This window comes from Nipponia nippon, unplaced genomic scaffold (genome assembly GCF_047370975.1).
Source record: "Nipponia nippon isolate SJK-2023a ecotype South Korea unplaced genomic scaffold, ASM4737097v1 scaffold_2, whole genome shotgun sequence".
NCBI lineage: Eukaryota > Metazoa > Chordata > Aves > Pelecaniformes > Threskiornithidae > Nipponia > Nipponia nippon.
The window spans coordinates 128,286,796-128,308,243 of NW_028262336.1; the positions used below are offsets into that span (position 1 = coordinate 128,286,796).

The 21,448-nt window shown below is 45.4% G+C and overlaps 1 long non-coding RNA gene across 1 annotated transcript; it reads left to right on the plus strand.

The window, feature by feature from the left end:
* Window positions 1-18,983: 18,983 nt before the first annotated feature.
* LOC148055954 (uncharacterized) lies at window positions 18,984-21,180 on the plus strand. The gene is made up of 3 exons (XR_015704936.1): window positions 18,984-19,478; window positions 19,818-21,032; window positions 21,152-21,180. It is a non-coding gene; the product is annotated as an uncharacterized LOC148055954 (long non-coding RNA).
* Window positions 21,181-21,448: the final 268 nt, after the last annotated feature.

Sequence of the window (21,448 nt, forward strand, 5' to 3'; positions counted from 1 at the left end):
CAAACCTCAGAGTCGCCGGAAACATCCCAATTGCTCTAAGAAGATGAAAATAAATCTCTTTACTGGATCTGTTTCAAGAAACAGTTGCTAACCTAGAATAACAATAGGTGTTAGCCCAAAGCAGGCTTAACATTCAATAATTTCCAGACCTCTAATGCTCCCTACTTTCCCTAAGGAAAACAGTTCTTACAGCTAGTTCTTAGAAAGAAAAGCAGTCTCCCCAGCGTTTTGCCTATGTATAAGTAGTGAGGCATCAGCAAAAAAAAAAAATGGAGTTGGAAATTGTAGACGCATCTATAGCAATTTCAAAATATGTGCTTGTTCATTGTAAGTTTTCTTTACTTTGCAAAATAACACTGTTAATCAAATAGAATTCAATGTGCACATCCCATAATGTAGTAATTGTTCATTTTATTCTTGCCAGAGTTGTCCAATGTTTCTATTAATTTATTTTTGTGTAGCAAGCTTGCTTTTTTTCTTAAAACCATGCCTATTTGTCTTCTGTTTTAGCTGGCAACATAGCTATCTCTGGAAGCCTCCTTGAAGGCAAGGCAGGTACTGGTGAGGTTTGTTCAGTGAGCTTGAAGAGCAGCAGTGGCAGAACAGATGCCCGTGTTGTTCCCTGTTCTCTCTTTCGCCGTGTCCCAAAGTTAAATATGTCAGTAAAACTGTCTGTGTGACTACCTGTGTGATCTCACGGTAGATGATGCTCCCGTGTTTGCAGTGGCTACCGCCTAAGTGTTTTGCCTAAGGTTCCCAACGACCCCGCACTCGTGTTAATTGACATCAGAACTCTTCAGGAATAAATTAGTTTCCTGGTTGTAGAGGTTGGGGTGCCGACTAAAGGATGGCTTTTACCATCCCCCAAAGCCACCCACGCTATCTGCAGAGCTCCCACAAACCTTTACGCCTTCTTGACCATGTGCTCCACCAACAGCAACGCGATAACAAAACATTGGTGGGGGCCACAGAGGATCCCTCATGCTGAGAAGCCGTGCTGTGAGCCTGCAAATGTCCCCTATGGAATCCGAACAAGAGCATGGGCTTCCCTCGCAGCAGCTAGGGAGACAGCTCTACCTTTATTAAAGATACCGAGCAATGCTGATTTACATTGAAAAATTGAGATCTCCGTGAGGGCCAGGATGGAGCCAGTTCAGCCCATCTGCCAATAGTTTCAGGTGTCCCATGGCATCTTTCACTGAGAGGTGACTGCTGAGTCTCTGATGATCCGTGATGGTCTACAGTCAGAGCTGGGACCGTACAAACGACTGCTAGAGCCTGAAAATTCAGCTTCTGTCACCTCTTCAGCCAGCAAACATCAGAGGATCTGGGGAAAGGACTGTCTTTGCTCCTGGAAGAACCTCTAGAAGGTCTACTCAGCAAGATGCCACCTCTGACATGGCCTACAAGCTTCAGTGGGATTTTCTAGCGTGAAGATTCTGTCAACCAAGAGACTTCAGCATCTACCGTCAACAGGACACGGTGTTTGAGGGGAAGAACTTGCCACCAGCACCTTGCTTTTTTGTCCTCTCTTAACACCCAGAGCAGATCTTCAAGCTTCATGGCTGTTTCCTAGTGAAGCAGCAGGGCACTTCTGTACAGTTAGCACTTGCTAACTTGGCGAAGGAAAGATGTTTATGAGCTTTAGGGAAGGAGAAGTCATGGGTTTGGGTCGTGAGGGAGGTAGGAGAGGGGTGGGGAGATACCTGAGAGAGCTGGTCAAGGGCACAGGCTGGTTGGTGGTGTGACGCTCCAAGCCTGCGTACTATGTAAGCCCAGAGCTAAGCCCAGGTGGGGTCCTGGTTGTCTTCTCCATCCCCATCCGCCAGCCTGCAGTGATGGCAGGCTGAGCAGTCGCAGCCTGGAGGGCTTTGTGCTGCTGACAGAACGGGTCCCTCGCAGAAAGCCTGGAGGAGGCAGGCGGCTGCGAGGAGGCTGAGGATGCCGGGGAGGTTGGACCCTCATCCATCCCTGCGAGTCCACCGTCGTGCAGGCAGCCAGCTAAAGGCACGCTTGACCTCCTTCCTAAACTGGAGGGCTTAAGGAGTTGAAGGTGAATCATCTGTTTTATTAAACCAGAGGCCACTTGGAGGACTGCAGCCCAATTATGCCACATGTTGTGCATACCCTGAAGAGTATTCATGGAGAAATAGGATCCATACGGGCGGATCCTGTCTGGTGAGCATGTCCCGCTGAAGAACAGCCTTGGGTATCTGCCTGCAGAGATCAGGCTTAGCGGGACTCAGGCCTTAACTCTTAATTTATAGTGCTGAACAGCTCTCAAGAAGAGGGAGGGATGTGTTATGAAGTGGACGGCGCTGTGACATGCGTTTCCCCCCCCAAGGAGTGAGGCTTGCTGCCTTCGCCTTGGTGTGAGGCTCTGTGCTCCAGGAATGAGCAGGAATATCACGGTCTGGCCCAAATTCCTCCCTGGGGGGAAGAGACAGATGATATTATTATTGGAGTTGTTTGGACATCATAAAGGTACTTACTGAAATGAGAAAAATATGGGTTTAATTCCGTTTTTAATAATAAAAAAGTAACAGAAAGCTACGAGTGCCAGGAACCTCACTGAGAAGAGAGTCTTTGCACCCTGGAGAACTTCTCTTTGCCTAATGAATAAGCACTTCTAAGTCACTTTCTCGTTCATTTTTTGTGTGTGTATATATGTATACAAAGCATGCAAAGCCAGATGAAGTTACTTGTTTGTCTTGCAGATGTCAGCTTTGCTGAGCAGTGCTTTGATTCCGAAGAAGCATGCCCACAGTGAAAGGCCCACAGCTAATTCCTGGGAGCCTTTGGCCACCCTGTACGCAGCTCCTCCCGTACCCTACGATCCAAGCACGCAACTGTTACGTGAACGTGAGCCTAAACACGTGCTAATTGTCAGAAATTCTCCCCTCCGCTCTGAAAAGATTAAGTGGAAGCATGCAAGTGAGCATTGACTTTAAGACTTTTCAAGTCCACCGTAGAAAACTACACCTTCCAAGTCAATGTTGTGCATAAGGCAGGGTACCCTGTTCAGTGTCTGCGGAGACGGCAGAAAGCTTGAAGGAATTACTGCTTGGCAGGTGAGCAGACCTCTCTCCGTTTAGCAGTTCTTATAAACTTTAATCCCCTAAGTGTATCATCGTTGCAGAAGAAGTGTTTATTGAGAACCCTGTGGCTTCAGTGTAGGTTTTGGCGTACGTAAAGGCACCCTTCTGCGATATTGTAAAAGCTGGATTTGGAAAGTACTTGTAATACATACAGTTTCACATCAGGCATTTCTGCATTTTCCAGGCTATTTCACATTCTCATTCTAACAATGGGGACGATGGAACAGATTCTTAACTCTAATCCTGACCTTTTGCACCTTTCAGGCAGGACAACACAGCTAGAGCCTGGATGCAGTTGCCCATCTGAGAGTGGACCGTTGCTCCTGGGAAGCTCTTCAAGGGAAAAAAAATGCTAAATACGCCAACGCAGCCATTTGCTGCACTATTTGCTTCTCCAAGGTAAGTTTAAGGTGCTGCACGCCTTGCTGCTACACGGTCCTTCAGGTCTCACCACTCCTCCCAGCACTGATATGGGAAGAGCTTCAAGGAGGAGAGGTCTCTTTCCAGGGCTGGGGGTTATTTTTCTGCCCCTGTATGGTGTATGGTTTTGTGCCTAACTGGGTGTTTTCAAAGGTCGGTGTTCTTGGATGCCTGTATTATATGTTTCTCAATTGGTGATGCATGGAAAGGCTGTGATTTTTAGAAAGTGTTTAGCATTACTCCTCTCTGCGGAAAGGAGCCTTAAACTGCGCAGCGTCAAGCTGGGCATACACAGCTAAAGGCATTAAAATGCACAGATTTTGAAAATCTCAGTCTAGGAACAAAATTCAGCACCTGAGGAGACCGCTGGGGCTGTATTGTTTAGCTACCTTAGTATCACACTGCATGCCACCAGTGGCTTTCAGTAGATCCTGTGACAATGAAATCTTTCTAAAGAATTTTAAAATCTGCCTTTTTTGATACATCCCCTCATTTTAATTGTGGTTTGGAGAACAGAAAAAATGCACTGTATTCCATTTCTGCTATTAAATATTACACATGCTATATTTTTTTTTACTCTACTCCATTTACTTTCCCCTTCCCAAATTCAGCCCAACAGTCCTTCACTTTTTTTATCTGCAAAGTTGCATTCTCTTCTCAAATCCGGTTCACATGTTAGTCATTGCTCCTGATCTTTATGAGACTCCTTTCTATTCTGACCAGGGCATATTGGCAAGATGGATTGGGTTAGGTTTACTGTTTAAACAAACAAAACCACTCATTTTCTCACCTAGCCTCCTCTTTCTCCATCCTAAAATGCTGCTTTTATGGACCCCAACTGTAGAAAAGCAGCAAGTTCCTCTTCAGTTTTCTTCGAATACCAATATTCTTCAAATATTAAAGACTTGTGCTTTCCTTCTGTAACCTTGGTATGCAGGGAGCCCAGCCAAGGGAACTACCCTTACAGTCTGAAGGGAAAAGGCCTTAAAACAGCTCAAGCTGATGAAAAAAGTTTCTAGGCTTTACACTGGAGTGTTCTCTAAGTGAATGTGTGTGCAGGAACAACCCTTACTACAGTATTGTGTATTAATCAGTAATTTACGCTCCTAATCATAGAATCATAGAATCGTCAAGGTTGGAAAAGACCCTTAAGATCATCGAGTCCAACCGTTAGCCTATCACTGCCAAGTCCATCTATACCATGTCTTCAAGCACCGTATCTATCCGTTCTTTAAATACCTCCAGGGATGGAGACTCAACCACTTCCCTGGGCAGCCTGTTCCAATGCTTGACCACCCTCTCGGTGAAGAAGTTTTTCCTAATATCCAACCTAAACCTCCCCTGGTGCAGCTTGAGGCCGTTTCCTCTCGTCCTATCACTCCTTACTGGGGAGAAGAGGCTGAACCCCACCTCGCTACAACCTCCTTTCAGGTAGTTGTAGAGAGCAATAAGGTCTCCCCTCAGCCTCCTCTTCTCCAGGCTAAACAACCCCAGCATAAAATAAATAAATAAAATAAATAAATAAATAGCATAACCCCCAAGGGATGCTCTACCCGCTGACTGTAGCAACCCGTACAGTCAGGATGCGCATGGAACAGCTACTTATTTTGCTTACTTTTTCTTGGGTTGACCAGCTTGTTGTTGGCACAGTCATTATCCGTTGATTAAATTAAATACATAGCAAGCCATCACGGATGGCTGAAAAGTTGCAGCGTTTCTACTGTTTCTTCATCACAGATCGAGAACGTTATGAGATGTGATGGTCATATAGGCAGTCAACTGCAGAGCATGCTTAGCAGGAGGTGTTCTAGCAATGAGGGTTTGGGTTAGATACCAGACTGTATGGATCCATACTCTGCTGTTGAATTGGGTCATATAGATCCACACGCTTTGCTGTTTGCACTTTATCTTCTCTGCACTGACTCTTGGCTTTTAAAATACTGATTTGTATCATCATGTCTCACTCCCTACTACTCTGCATGAGTGGTAAACCTTGCTGATCATGGTCTGCTCTGATGTCAGGTCTCTGGTCTTTGCAGGCAGACTTCACTCTGTCCTCCGCCTGTGCTCCAAGCAGACTGGGAACCAGGAGCCTGCAGTGGAAAGCAGGACCAGTGCGCTCTCCTGTAGATGAGGAGATGGCTCCAGGATTCCTGGTTGGCTAGGGACACAGGTGGTCTCACTTTCTTTTGTATGCAAAAGACCACGTAGATACAATCATGGATATTCATATGACCCCCATTTCTTGAGTATTTTCTGTGTCGTTGATTTATTTATTTTCATAAAATCTCTGGAATATAAGGCCCAGTTATCGGATATCTGAAGTGGTTATGGCCTCCATCTGGTCACATGAAAAATTTGCAGTGAATCAGAACACTATATCAAGGTCTCCCAAAGCCCTGCCTGGTGCTATAAAAGAATGTCTCTAGCCCAGGGGACTTCCAGATATGACATGATGAGAGACAGCAGAAACAAGACAAACGATACTTAAAGAGAAGGGGTAGCAGGGGCTGGGTTAGTTTGGGATAAATGAACGTACAGCTCATGGTATTGATAAAAGGTAAGAAGACAGGCCCTCCTAACATCAGTATCCATTTGGATTCATGCTTTGTCAGCAGTGGGCAAGTAAGGATCACCAGCAGAGGAAGAATCTTAGAAACTCATTCCATGTGGTTTTGGTTATTTAGGCATCTTCTTCTCCCATAACAGCACTGTCTCCTCTTGCAGTGACAGCAGTTTATGAACGGTTCCACTTCACGCCTTCCTCTTCACGCCGACACTCGCACCCCGAGACTGAGCATCTCTGCAGAAGGTGGGAACAGGTTGGAGAGAGGAGCGTGGGTGTAGGGAAGGAGCATAGGTTGGTAACATCCATTTGAAACATTAAATGTCCACAGCTGACTCAGAAACCTGCCTCCCGTGTTTATCTAATGACAAAAAATTGATCTAGTAATTTCTTCATTTCCAGCAAATCAGTATTTCCTGAAGTATTGTGATACTTTCCCTGAGCTGAGCAGAGCTCCACTAGGATTTTCATTTACAGACAATTTGGTAATATCTTATTACACATAAGGCTTGTGCTAGGTCGGATAAAAATGTATCTTGCATTCCTTGCTTGTCCCAGAGCTGCTGCACAATAGATATTTCAGTGTGCTAAAGGCATAAAGGGTTATGAGTATGCAGTTTTAGAATTATTTTTAGGGATATTTGAATATATCATAGCCTTTACAGAGTAACCACTTCTCCTGGGCTGGGAAAGAATTTGGGAACAGAGCTATAAAATCATTGGTATTTTCGATTCAACAATAATCCTGAATAATAAAAAAGATATCTTTTAAATAAACAGTCATAATCTGGTGTGAAACATAATTTTATAAATTTTAAATCCTCTCAAGATTAAATTGAAGACAAATTAAGACAAACTTGTGTGGTTAGATATCATCAAAATAAAATATTTCATCTTAAAAACAGTTTCATTCATCCTGAATGAACCATGCAGGAAAACAGAGCAATTCACAGATCATTTTCCCAGTTTACAGAAAGTTTCAGTTGAAAAACTTGGATGAATACTATATAAAATCATATGTCTGTATCACCCCAAGCCACCTCATTTTCACGATAGATAAAGGCATTAGAGTGAGTGCACAGCTGAGCAGTAAGCAAATCTTTTGTCTAGGGTTGGGGCTTTTTGCTTATTTTTACAGAGAAGTAACAAGTGTTACTGCAGCAGGGTGAGAGGAAGAACATTTCTGGTATTTGAACAACGTGGCATTCCTTTTCCATGTGGAATAAAAATATGTGTTGTATTACAGAGCAGTCAACTTAGACCTGACAGTCTTACGTTTCCTTCCTGTATTAAAAAAGGCAAAGAACAAGAAGCAAAACTGTGTACTAGGAATAAAGGTGGCAGTAACAATTTCTCACTAGGAATGCAATGTGGGCAAATAAACTTCGGTTTCCACACAGGTGAGATCCAAGGTAAATGCAAAATGATTGTGTATGTGCAAATTTCCTGGAGTCCTTGAGATCAGTGTGTTTCAGAACGGACTTTCCAGATGCTGCAGTTAAATCTTGAAAAGTTGTTCTGGAAAGTTTTCCCACATTTATGATTCAGTACAAGCTCAGCAGAACTAAGTGGGAAATTGTGGCTTTTTCTGTGCTCTCAGCACTTCACTGTACTTGTGTGTAATACATAAAAACGATGTTCATATGTTCATTGTGTGATATTATTTCGTTGCCACTTCTTAACATATGATTCAGCTCAAGCATTTGGCTAACTGTTCCTGAGCATGCAAACTCCCTTTGCGATGTAGGCAATTATTAAAATGAAATCCTCGCTTTGTAACGAAGGACATTTTAATGCCCTGGAACAGTTGTTCCTACAAGTGTTTGAAAAGGACCTATTTTGCAGCAACCTCGAAGTACGCCAGGCACTGCACTAGTGTGGTGCTTGGAGGCCAAAGAGAGCCGTGATGTGTTCAACAGCTCTAGCTCTTTCTTGGTTTTATTTTCTTTTAGGAATAAACTGTGCCCATATGCCATTATGGATGAAAAATTACCAGTGATTCCCTTTGTTCTTTGCAAAGCGTCGCTCTGTTGCTGTCATCACACAGGATCGGGGTAAGAAATTGGAACAGAGATGGGGACTGCTGATGTGACTTTGGCTGCTCCCTAGAGAGCTGCCAGTAACCTGCAGAGCTTGGCTCCCTCTCCCTGTGCAAGCAGAGATGAGGCATGATCCACACATCCATTCCCACATCCTCCACCCGTGCCCAGCATGGTGGTGGCAAAGCAGGAGAGGTTTACCAAGAGGGTACCAGCTTCCTTGCACTGCCGTGGAGACACCTCCCATCCTTCTTGACTCTGTCCCTGGTAGGAGGTCCTCCAGGTCTCACAAATGAGTAAAACCCCTGTCTCCAGCTGCATATCCAACCACCTCATGAACAGATGGCATCATGGGGTGGATATGGCAGAGACTGGCTGAACATGCTGGCCTGGCAGTGGCTGCCGCTAAGCTGCCACTGAAGGACATGTCTTCTGGAAGTGGTTTCCCTCAGCCAGGCAGGATGCCACCACCTGCCTGCACCATCTCAGCGTGGGAGAGCGGACCCAGCGCTGTGCCGCTGGCGTAGGAGGGGATGCACCACAGCAGGAGGACATGGAAGGACCAAAGGAGTGAATGTCATATGCGGTTTGTGCTATTCCTTCTAGTTTTTTTTTCCCCATTGCCTTCTCAACAGCAGTTAGATGTTTAAGTGCAGGATTTTGTTGCAGTAGGAATGGTCACAAGGAACTTCAGCAGAGCCCTTCCCTGTTTGTTTTTGTCTCCTAAGCCACCAGGATCCCAATTTAGGTGTGGCTTTTTCCATAATGGACTCCAGCAGAGTTACTTTGATCCTGCCCAGTGGAAGGATGGCCCACAGACCTCAAAATCTGTTTGCTCAGGTGTGTGTCCTGTTTTGTTTTGTTTTGTTTTGTTTTGTTTTGTTTTGTTTTGTTTTGTTTTGTTTTGTTTTGTTTTGTTTTGTTTTGTTTTGTTTTGTTTTGTTTTGTTTTCCATAAAACCCTTCATTTCTCAGTGGGTTTTATTTGTTTGTTTGGTTTTTTTAGGAGAAGCATTAATCAAGTGAATTTCTGCAACAGGTTTCATTTGGCTCCAAGTTCAACTTTATTGTGGTGCTGCTGCTGATCCTTTTATTTTCCTTCTACAGGGTGGTTGTGACAGGTTGGAGCACCTAATTTGTACAAGCAGACAGCCCAGAAAATAAGGAAAATGCAACAGCTGGAGAAAACCAGCTCCAAAAGCTGGAATGGTTTCCTCGTGCAGATTTCTCCAAATCACAGCTAGGAAGGGGCACGGCTCGCTGAGAAAATGCGTGCCCTGTAAAATAAAAGGATTAGGCAACCACTTTATAGCTTGTGAGATTTATGGTTTCAGAACAAATGGCTGTAGTTCACTGGGCCTGCAGCTCTAAAGGAGGCCAAAACAAACTGCTTTAAAGTGTTGGTTCAAAAGGAAGGCTCAGACCCCCCTTATGTGGGTCTTTGTAAATGATGGGAATACTGGAAAGTCTTGCGTGTCCTGCAGCACCATTAAGCTACCACTGTATGTTGCCTGAATGCGGTAGTATTGAAAGGTAAGTGTGTTCCAAATGTCCCAACGCAGTGGAAATGTCAACCTGGAAACCCAGTGATGGAGCAGAGATTTTAAAAAAATATACCATGGGAAAAGGTGCAGAGGAAAGGTGCGATGGGACCTTTTTTCTGTGTCTCGGAGAAATGCAGCACAAGGCATGGCATCGCCTCGCTCTGTTGAAGAGAAGCATTGAAGTTGTTTTGGGATTAGCAGAGCCAAAAAAGCTTCATTTCATCTTGATTTGTGCCTCCAAGGGGATCTCACGTGTGTGGATTCTCTGATGTCTGATAAAGGGTGAGCCCACATCCGTCTGTTTCCCATAGTGAGGGGAACTTAAGGGTCTCTGCCTCTCGTAGCTCTGCAGGACCTGTCTTCCTTCCCCATATGTGTATGAAGTTGGCCAGTTGGTTCAAAGGTACTAGAGGAAGGCTTGATGAGCTCCCACAAACACCCCAGCACAATTACAGGGTTTTTAAAATTCTTTTTCTTTCAGAAACTGGGCTAAAAATATCAAGTCAAAGAACAGCATGTGTAAGAGCATGCAGAGCTGTTAATGCCATTTCTGTCTGGCAACTTAGTATATCCTAGCAGACAAACAGGGTAATTAATTTACTTTTTTCTGTTGAAAAGCCAGGTATATTAGGATTCTTTTTGCTTTTAAATGCGAGACTTATAACAGAATTGGGACTTGATTATTCTCAATAAGCAGCTCAAATTGAATTTATTCTGAAGGATTCAGTCTTCCAGCCCAGTCGCATAAGGACTCGCTCTAGCGTGACCAGAGCGATTCTGGCGGAGGGGTGTTTGTCCCTGCCTGATTGCTTCAGATTCGTTCTTGACACTGGGAGCCCAAAAGGACTCCCAGGCTGCTGACAACATTTATCAAGCCCAGCTGCCGAGGAAGGATGCTGATTGTAGGCAGCACATAGTATGTCATGGAGAAAACATTTCCTTATGCTATGCTTTCCAAGTCACTGAGGTCCTTCTGTGCAAGCAGAGACAACGCTAAATTCCTGCTTGGCAGCCTTCAGCATGGCCCTACGGGGTCGTCTGCCTACCACAGAGAGCCACCTGCATTTAAATATATTCACCTTCTTTGCATTAATCTAAATGTGCTCAGGAGCAGGAGGGATGTGCAAGGCAAGCCAGGAAGGAGAGCACCTGTCACCGGCAAATGCGTCCAAATTTTCTAATGAGACTGGTGATGATGGATGCCTCAGGTTTAAGCTGGTTAATTTGCAGCCCCTGCCCAAAAGGCTTTCTAGCAGTATGTTCATGGCCAGTGCCTTTGAAATCAGGTGCCATTCAAATGTCTTCTTTCATATAATTTCAGATTTCCAAGTACCTCAGCCATTCTGAGAAATGGTGGCAATGAGAGACCATCAAAGGGACTTAAAGATTGTAATAATTGGGTTTACTGGGTTAGAAATGAGAATAAAATTCATGCTTACTCACCTTTCAGTAAGCGATTGTATGCTTTGGTGCTCATATCTAAATATTTAGACAAATGGCCTGATTTTGAAGGTTCAGAGATTGTCTTGAATCTCCCATGCAGATAGCTTGTCTTTTTGGACTGACTTTTCATATTATTTAAACAACAAAAAGCAATAATTTGGGAGCTGGAATTGATGCCAAGGAGCCTTGTAAAACCTATGAGCCTTCCACTCTCTGGCCAAGCGTTTCCCTCCACCTCGTGGGGTGACACTGTGAGAGCAAGTCCGATAATGATGAGAGAAGAGAAGGAAGAGGTTTCTGGGAACAGCAGCCAAGCCTGTCCTGAGGAAGTATTTAGAGCTTGGTCTGTTGTGGATTTGAGCTCTTCAGGCATGCACTGAAATGAAGTATCAAGTGACAAAAGCCACATTCACTGGTTCCTACATTACAGCGATAGTACGGAGAAAAAGAGATTTCCCCAGTTCTGTGAGATAGTTACTTTTAGTTTATATCTTCCCCATTCCCAAAAGGGAAGACACACTGGACAACTCCGTTGTTTTGGTTTTGGTTTTTTTTGGGAAATGATGAACATCCTTGGTCTGCAGCATCACCGAAATTGCCATTCTGTGTAAAACTGCAGCTCAGTATCTTGCTGCAGACACTGGCCAGACCCAGCACCACAGGGAAAACTGCAAAAAACTCTATAGACTCTATAGGATGTATTCTGCCTGAAGCAAAAGCTTTCTCCTGGCCCATTCCTTCTTCCTAGTAGCTTGAGGTTCAGCCACACACTAAGCCATAGGTATTTATAGCCTCCCTTAAAATTAATATTCCTGATTACAGCTCTAGATAACATTTTTATCCTTATACAGCTAATCTTTCCTTTGAAGGGTATTGGAACTAACCAGGACCAAGGCATCTACTGTCCTGAAATAGTCCAGGTTGTGTAGTTGTTCCTGTTCCCTGGTGTGGTGTTGGCCATGCTCTCCAACAGTTTCCAGGGCGAGCACAGCCCTCGGGTCTCTCTCAGCAGGCGGGATGGTTGAGGGCACTGTGTTTTGGTGATTATTTGGGTGTATGGATGTCAGCTATGCTGTGCAAATGGTCTTCCAGGCCAGAAAACAGGCCCTGAATCATCTTATTTGCTAGAAGAGATGTAGCCACTAATATTAAGGTGGCTCTGAACTGCAGAGACACTGGGTGTCCTCCCGTTCTTGGATTCCTGCCTGCCTGCAGGGCACTGCTGGAGTTAGCAGGCTTGGAGACAAGGACTTGATGGGGAAGGTAGCAATGTTCAGTCTGGAAGCAGGTTGTTTTCAACCGGGTGAGTAATTAGCACTAGAGCAGGTCACCAGAAGGCAGGGTGGATTCTTCATCATGTGAAAGCTTCAGAGTTAAATTAGATATTTTTCTGTAAGATGGTGCTCCAGTTGGGTGCAGGTGTATTAGTGGAGACAGGGAGGACTGTAGCTCCCTCCAGCAATAGCCCTGCCTCATGGGTGCAAGCACGCCAACCACGGGAGAGTGGTTGCTCTTTGCTGCTCTGTGTGCAGGGACCTTGTGGTCTGCGTTGCACAGGAGGGCAGGAGAGGGGACAACAGCAGCCCCTTCCAGAGGTGAACGTCCTCCCCAGGTTGATTTTGGGTGATACCCCCTTGTCCCTCTGAGATAAGTGGTCCTCTCTCATCAGCACAGCCAATGCTTGGCAGACTTTTTTGGTGTTACCTCTTCTTCAATTGTGCTTGGAGGTGGAGGAGGCTTCCTCTACTGAATGTGACAAGTCAGAAGGAGAGAAGGAATGACAGTGAGGGTATTCAACAGAGTACCTGTAAGCACAGCTGAAAGATTGCAAACGATTTAAAAATGGTCTTCATCATTTGCCTAATGTATTTGATGTGGACACTACTGGTAAAAGCAGTGCTTTTCTTTACAACTTAAAATGTGTCAGGAATCACTGCCAAAAGAAATATCACTGCCAAAAGAAAAAATCACTACCAGAAAATCACTACCAAAGTTGAAAGGGTAACTCAGAAAAACCCCCTTGTATTGCCTTCATTTTCCACTGAATCCTCTAAACCTTTTAATGTTTCACAGGTGGTATGGAATCACATCAAATATCTGATCCCATCTGCTTCGGAGATCCCTAACTGTCTCTTTAGCCCAACCAGAGGGTGATGAGGTGTTCCAGTGTTTCACTGTTTCACTTTGCAATGCCTAATTGACTTCAGAGCCTAAATTTGGTTTTCCAAACTGATTGGCTCATGTAAGAGCCTACAGCTTACTGGCTTTTAATAAGCTAAAATATTTAACGCTGCTAGTGGATCAGGGTAGGACCACACGGACAGTTGGGTACTGCAGCCCAGGTGATGAACAGAGGTTTGCTAATTGGGATGCTAGGTCGCTCACTTGAGCTCTGGATTGCTTATGCTCGCGTCCTCACACTCCAATATTCCTGTAAGTCCTTTAGGTGTTGCAGTACTGAACATCGCTAAACACCCATTAAAATCTGGTCCACAGCCTTCTCTTGCTTGAGCAACTGTCTTGCCATCGCAGCAATGATCCCCTGTTGTTGGCCAAATGTCTTTCGTGAGATGTACATGACCCCTACAAAGTCATCATAAAAGTAAAAATTACTACCTAGACTGGCAGTTCCGTGTTTACATCTTTCATTTTTCATTTGCAGAATTATGTTTAATCCATTGTCTGTGACTGTAGAATAAATCCAGAGTAAGGACTACAGGCTTTGACGAAGATAAGCCAGATTTTCACTGCAGGTAAATTGGCAGTATTACCTGCTCCACTAAGAAATTGAGTTTTGCCATTGCTTTGTTACATTCTTAAAGCTGGTTTTTTTTAAACAGCTGCCAAAGCTGAAGAGTGGCTGGTTTGTGTCCAGTGAAGAACAGGCTTGGACTAAATGGAACAGCTGCACAAAGATGTTCAACATCATAGGTAATGTGAGTCTTTAAACAAAACCCAGTGCCATCAAAGCCAAAACCCAAAAAGCTCTTAACAAAAAACATATTTGTAACGAACAGATGGAAAAAAAATTGTTCTGAGCTGTATAACAAGATCACATCAATCAGCCCAGCAGCAACGGCATACAGAAACCTTCACACATGACCAAAAAACATAACCAGAACCAGACACAATACCAATATCTCCAAACTCCTCAAAAAGCTGGAGAGAGTGAGGGTGAACAACGTCCCGGGAGGCTGAGGACAGGCAGGAAGCACAGTAGTTACAGAGGTGTTTTATCTCCATAAAACTGGGGTTTGGGAGATTTAGGAAAGCATCATTCCAGTACATTTTTCAACAGATCAGTTAAAAATACAGCCTCGAGCTCTCAACCAGTCCTTTTTATGTGTAGTAGAAAGCTGGCGATAATCGAGCTGTCCGTAAGATGAAGCAAAGCACTCCAGTATATTCCCCTGCATATTTTTATGTTATTTTTGCCACTAGATGTCTCTGCTGACTTCACAGTGCGCAGGATGAGCCGCTTTCCCTGGTGAACAGGAGAGACCCAGGTGGAAATCAAGCTGTGACAAAACCTGCTTGTGACTTTAGTTCCTAGGGGTTTGTTTCTGATTAATAATATTTTCTGTTTAACACAAAGATAAGAGTCTGTGAGAGCTTTCTCAGCTATCTCTCTTTTTTCAAGTATCAGAATGGGAACAGTGTGGCCAGCAGGAGCAGGGCAGGGATGGTGCCCCTGTGCTGGGCACTGGGGAGGCCGCCCCTCGAATGCTGTGCTCAGCGCTGGGCCCCTCACCCCAAGGCGGCCATGGAGGGGCTGGAGCGTGGCCAGAGCAGGGCAGCGAGGCTGGGGCAGGGGCTGGAGCCCAAGGCTGGGGAGGAGCGGCTGGGGGAGCTGGGGGGGCTCAGCCTGGAGAAGAGGAGGCTGAGGGGAGCCCTCATCGCTCTCTGCAACTGCCTGAAAGGAGGCTGGAGCCGGGGTGGGTCGGTCTCTTCTCCCCAGGAACAAGCGATGGGACGAGAGGGAACGGCCTCAAGCTGCGCCAGGGGAGGTTTGGGTTGGGTATTAGGAAAAACTTCACCAAAAGGGCAGTCAGGCCCTGGCACAGGCTGCCCAGGGCAGGGGTTGAGTCTCCATCCCTGGAGGTATTTAAAAGAAGGGTAGACGTGGTGCCTGAGGACATGGTTTAGTGGTGGACTTGGCAGTGATAGGTTAACGGTTGGACTCGATGATCTTAAGGGTCTTTTCCAACCTTAACGATTCTGTGATTCTATGATTCTATGAATAAGACACTTGCTGTCATCCGTCATTGCTCCCATTTCAGAGCACTTGTTGCCTACTCTGACATTTTGATTCTCATCCCCTTCCCATCTCCCTGATGGTCTCTTTGCTTGTTTCCAGGCGGTTCGTTCTCCCTGGATCTCGTATGCACCTACGAGTGCTGTGGATGAAGAGCAGCAATGCCTTGAAAGAACCCTGTGGCCAGCACAAAGGGCTGTGGGACATCCTGTAGAGCTCAGGGTGTCTGAGGAAGGCACCATTTCAATAGGTGCTAATGACAGACATGAGAATGATGGGAGGGAAGTCATAAGGACAAACTGTATCATCAGATGCAGATGTTGACTCTAAGCTCCTGTACTCCAAGGTTTGAGGTGGCTCGAGGTGGGAAGCCATGTCAGATGTTGCCTAAACTGTGCAGTCCAGGAGCCAGGACTGGATAAAATGATTACAGCGGTGACTGTGTGTCCTCTGAAGAGAGCTGGTTGTCTTCTGTTGGCTCACAGCAAGGTGGATGGGGTTAGTGCATCCTTTGGCCATGGCTGCAGGGTTGCCCCCAGTTACTGACAGCTCATACTGAGAGTTGGGGAACAGTCACAACATGGAGGTGCTAGAGACTGTAGCAGCTTTCATACTGTAGCTCTTAAGATGTAAAGGGTACCCAGCTTAGAGGTTAAGCAATGTGTGCCTGAGGTAGAAGCTATGGCCCCAGCAGGTTACTCATATTGCCTTTCATAGAATCACAGAATGGTTTGGGTTGGAAGGGACCTTAAAGACCATCTGGTTCCAACCCCCTGCCATGGGCAGGGACACCTTCCACTAGACCAGGTTGCTCAAAGCCCCATCGAACCTGGCCTTGAACACTTCCAGGGATGGGGCATCCACAGCTTCTCTGGACAACCTGTCCCAGTGCCTCACCACCCTTGTAGTGAAGAATTTCTTCCTTATATCTGATCTAAATCTACCCTCTTTCAGTTTAAAGCCATTACCCCTTGTCCTATCACTATGTGCCCTTGTAAAAAGTCCATCTTCATCTTTCTTGTAGGCAAGCCTGGCATTTATGGTGGTGTTTTGCACTTGTGACTTTAGCAATCCCAGGGCTGCAGTGGAGGCCACTGCCATTTGCCTGAGATTTGAAACCTGGTGCAAAATGGCTTTCTGCCACTGATGTCACTACAGGGACTAAGAGACCCTAAGAGACCTTCTGCCCTCTTGGATAGACATGCCCTGGATAGGCTTTGTGGGGGAATGTGAAGTCTCAGGGTTATAATCTCTTCGCCATTACAATGGATAGATAAACTCAGCAAGACTTCAAAAAATCTTCATCACTTTTCCTTTTTGCAGCTCACCACTCTGTGTTTCCATTCATTCCTCACAAAACCGAGAAGCTTTCAACATGAAACGACACCTTCCCAATTTCACCATGTTCCCACGACAGTTCAGGGCAGTGTCCAAGTGCAAGGAAATTCCAGGGATGCTCAGAGGCGTATCTCAGGGGAGAAGCTTGAAAGAAAATATCAGAGAGTTCATGTTTTAACAGGCTACCCTCAAGATAGTGGTGAGAATGAGAGAGCTTTCTCCCCTTTCCATTTTTTAGCTCTGTATCACAGTAGCAATTATCAGAAAGGAAGTGCTGCACGGGATAGGTGGGGCTTTGACAAACAACTGTACGATATAAATTCTGGGACTGGCAAATATGGTCAACATATCTTCTGAACTCACATGACAGCACACTCAGTCTGACTTTAAAACCAATAACTGCAGGAAGAGAAGGTGGGATCCAGAGCTCGGGCTGGTCCCTGAGTCCGATATGGCATCTCCAAATAAGAGCCTTGAGAACGGGAGGATATGTAGTTCTCTCCTCTCTTTACCTGCTCCCACTAATGGAAAAGCTGCGCCTAAAGCTGATGTGTGTTTGAATGCAAATCCCTTTCCTCCTTTCCTCGTTTATTCTGTTTGCTTTCTTTGTTGTGATTCGGGTCAGCAGAAACCTTGGCATACTACGGAGCGCTGTTCTGAATTGCAAAGAGATGCTTTCCCACTCTGTGGGTAAGGTTAACAACCCCGTTCCTCAGTTTGACCATCCTAAAGCAGAGGAGAGCAATATTGACCAAAAGAGGTTGTGACATTTAAATGCTTGACAAGTCCTGGGGGACAGAGATGACAATGAACTGCATGAGCTCCTCTGGCACACTGAAGAAGAAAACTAGTAAGGTTATACACGCAAATCATGCTCCAGCATGGAGACTATTTCCAGGAATCAAATGGTCAAATACCATGCAAAAAAAGCTGCCTTAAACTTGTGTTTGCATCCACTGAAATTAATGGCATAATCTGTGATTTATCATAGAGAACTAATAATGACCTTGGCAGTTAAAAGGAGTTACATGGGGACTTTTTCCTCCGTTTGAAGGCTGGATGAGTCCAGCTTAATTATCTAGTCTGATCTAATTCACCATCCGGCTCATTGACTTTCATTCAGTGGTTCTTAGAACATGCTCCAAAACCTGTGGTGCCTGGACTACTGTGATCATAGATGGAGACAGGATGTTACAGCCACAGGTATGAAGAAGCCAAATTGCCTCATTACTTCATTAAATTAGGGCAGACAGAAGAGCTAGGACCCAAATGGGGACATGACACTGTCTTATCAGCCCATCCAGCCAGTCTGTCCCACTGACTCCAGAGAGATGTTAAACGCGATTTGCACAGGGTGGTTGGATGCCTGATTTATTGACAATATTGGCTGCAAAAAAAAGGCCATGAACACAATGTAAAGGGAAAAAGAGCTGGGACTGAGTTGAGTTTTTTTTAATCTCCTCCTTCTCCTCCTTATAAATCTAATACAGCTGATCAGGTTTTCATTTCAGTCTTGGTCTCTCTTTGTTTCCATGTGGCCTCCTGAGCTGAATCTGAACCCTTGATCCTCACTCATGGGGTAAGGTTGGACCTCGCTTGGCCAATGTTCACCGACAAGGCTGTGGTACCATTGCTCTGCCAAGCAAATAAAACTCTCTGACTGCATCCAGGCTAATAATCAGCACAGGTCTCAGCTGGCCATACAGCTCAACTTATAGCATGGTCCCTGGAACTGTTTTAGCCAAGACCAAGCAGTCCCAAACAGTCCTGTAGTTGCACGGGTCAGATAGCCTTCCCGGTGAGAAGGATGGGTGTGACCAAACTGTTCTGGAAAGTGATAGAGATTAATGATAAAGGTATGGACCTTTCCATCTCATCTGGCCATGAGGCCAGGGAACAGGCCGTGGCAATGCTCATTTTCCTGGCGTAAAGACAACTGAGATACTTACATGCCTGCTCTAGATGTTATGGTAGGATGAGCCACATAGGTCACAACATTTCAGCTTTTTATGGGTTTGTTCAGTTCTGTCCCCTCCTGCATATGAAGTGCATTTGGGAGCTTAATCCTAAAGTTGGCAGGGGAAGAGATGGGGAGGGAGCACAATGGGGTTTATTGGGTCACCTTTACTCGGGGCTGATGTCTCCAGCTTTCCAAGGACACCTTGCATCTCATTGCTTTGCTGAAGCATGACGTCAAGGAGTTTGGCAGCAGTTGAGCAATCAGTCACTCCTCTCTGCTTTAAAACTTTCCCTAATTCTTTGTTCCAGTAAGAACCACTGAATTCAAAGTGGGAGATCATATCCAGGGTGGATGCTGAAGGCAAGGACGCACAAAAGATTTTGAGTAAAGTTTACAAGCAGCTTCTCAAATGAGAAATAAGTTTCTTGAAACTTGAAATAAGTTTCCTTGGCTGTATCATCTCAGCTGTTTCCCCAAATCATCCCTCCTTTACCTTGTAAACTGTTTGTACAGAAAGTCAGCTACATCTATGTTTTGTAAGTATTTTGTTCTGGTTCTGTATTGCATTTTGGGTCAAGCCAGAGATGAGATTTCCAAACTGCAAGTAACCCACATCTTTTAATAAATTGGCCTGATATGAAGAACTTCTTACCTGGTGATTCCTGGGGCAGCATTTCCAAATAAAGCAGGTAAAAACCCCTTTCTCTAAGCTGAATCCTCTTTCTGTAAGAGTGGCCTTCACCCCCCAGCAGCTGTAACACCACATCAGAGCCCAGCATCCAGCTCCCACCGAACAGCAGTGCTCCTTGAAAGCAGGTAAGGACCAGGAGAAAAAGAGAGGCAATGGGTTAAGGGGATGGGGAAGACGAGGCAGAGCGATAACCAGAATGGCTATAAGCCCATTGCTGCAAATCGCGTCTTTTCCCAAAAGCTGTCTTTTATGAACAGATGCTGGCAGGCAGAAGTTTAAAAAATGATAGCTGTATCTAGATTTAGGATAGATCAGGTATCTGAATTATTTCTTATTCTGCTTTCACTTTATATGTGTTTTATGGGCCAGGAACTACCCATGCCAAGAGTCAGTGATACGTGGACACACAGTCTGTGTGACGTTGTCATAAATTAATGGTGATCTTTATCATTATCTCGCTGCAGACAAAGGCTGGTGCTGGATCAATGAGGCGAAGGGAAGTTATCCATGGAAATGCAATCTGCATGGCTGAACACTTATAAGGAGGAGACAGCGGGAGTGCTGGACAGGATTGACTGTGCACCACAAATTAGATATGAGGGGAAGAAGCCAGTGAGATTCAGACAATCTCTCCTTGTGCGGTTAGGATGGAGTTAAGGTCATGGACTTGGCGATGCGTTTGGTTGCAGAAGCAGCAGAAGGATGAACGCAAGCGGAAAAGGTGGAGGTGCTCATCACTGAGGACTGTAGGAGGCAGATAGGACGTGTACATTGGGATTCAGGTCAACTTTAGCCATCTAAGGCCTTCAAATAAACATAGTTGACTGGACGCTCACTGTGGCCCATGGGAAAAAGTGAGGCATTTCCAGAGGGCAGTTGTAGGACTATGTTAGATAGCCAACTTGGGGTGGGCTTACTTAACCCCGATGATACCCTGTTCTCCCTTTTCACTGTGGGAGAGCACTAGGTGACTATCTTGTGCTGGACTTAAGTCGGTGAAAACTCCCCCACACCTCTTACGGAGGCAAAACCAGGAAAATCCAGGCGTGAATGCCCAAGTGACAGCTTGTAAGAGACACGGCCAACAATCAGCTGCAAGTGTGAGAAGGGTGAGAACAGGAGGCTAAAAGAAGGGCTGCCTGGGGTGCCAAATGGGAGAGATTATTTCGAGTGGATCAAAGGAAAGGGAAGCAGGACATGATAATCTGGGACAGCCCTTCTCCACGATGGGATCTACTGGGCTGCAAGCTTGCATCTGCAGGGAAGCGGCAGGAGCCACGGGGATCAGGTCTTTTAAAGCAGGATTGGATGAAGAAGTGATGCATGTGCTCTAAGGAGCAGTCCCAAGGCAAGCAGGGGACATCTGTATCGAAAGACATCTCCAGCTCTTATTTCGTCATTGTTTTAGAAGGAATAGTAGTTCATTTGGAGACTGTTGGGACGGTTGTCAAAGTAAGGCAGTAATCCAGGAGGAGCAAATCCCCACCTGGCCTTACTAAAGGAACTGACTTCACTCCAGTGAATAAAGCTTTTCTCAGAGGAGGCTGTGAAGATGCTTTTCAGCGAACGCGAGTCACACTATGCATCCGACTCCCACTTCTGAACTCTTTGGCTCTGGGGACCATGAGGTGGCGCAGTTACCCTGGATATCAGATCACAGCTGGCTGCACACTGGCCAGGTATCTTCCCAAAATACGTGTCCGCTCCCCAGCTGCATAACTACAACCATATGCTAAAGAGCTGCTGCTTTATATGCTGTATAGCTACATCACCTAACCCTTTTTTTTTGCCTTCCCAGGGAGTCAGTGAGGTACTGCGGGACAAGAAAAAGCAATCAAGCGTATTGCGCTCTCCTGTTAGCAAGTGTGCCCCTTGCAGGGATCCCTTTCCTCTCCTTTTCTTAAATAAGGCTTTAAAAAAATAAACTAACGGCAAATGCATTTTGTGTTTCCCCCCTGGAAAGCACTACAAGGACATCGCTTGTTTTATTAGCAGGGCAGCAGGATGCAAAATAACAGACACAGACCACATGGCAGAAGGTGTTGGCGATGGCTACCCTCCCTCTGCATGCCCCATCTCCAGGAGTGGGAAGAAA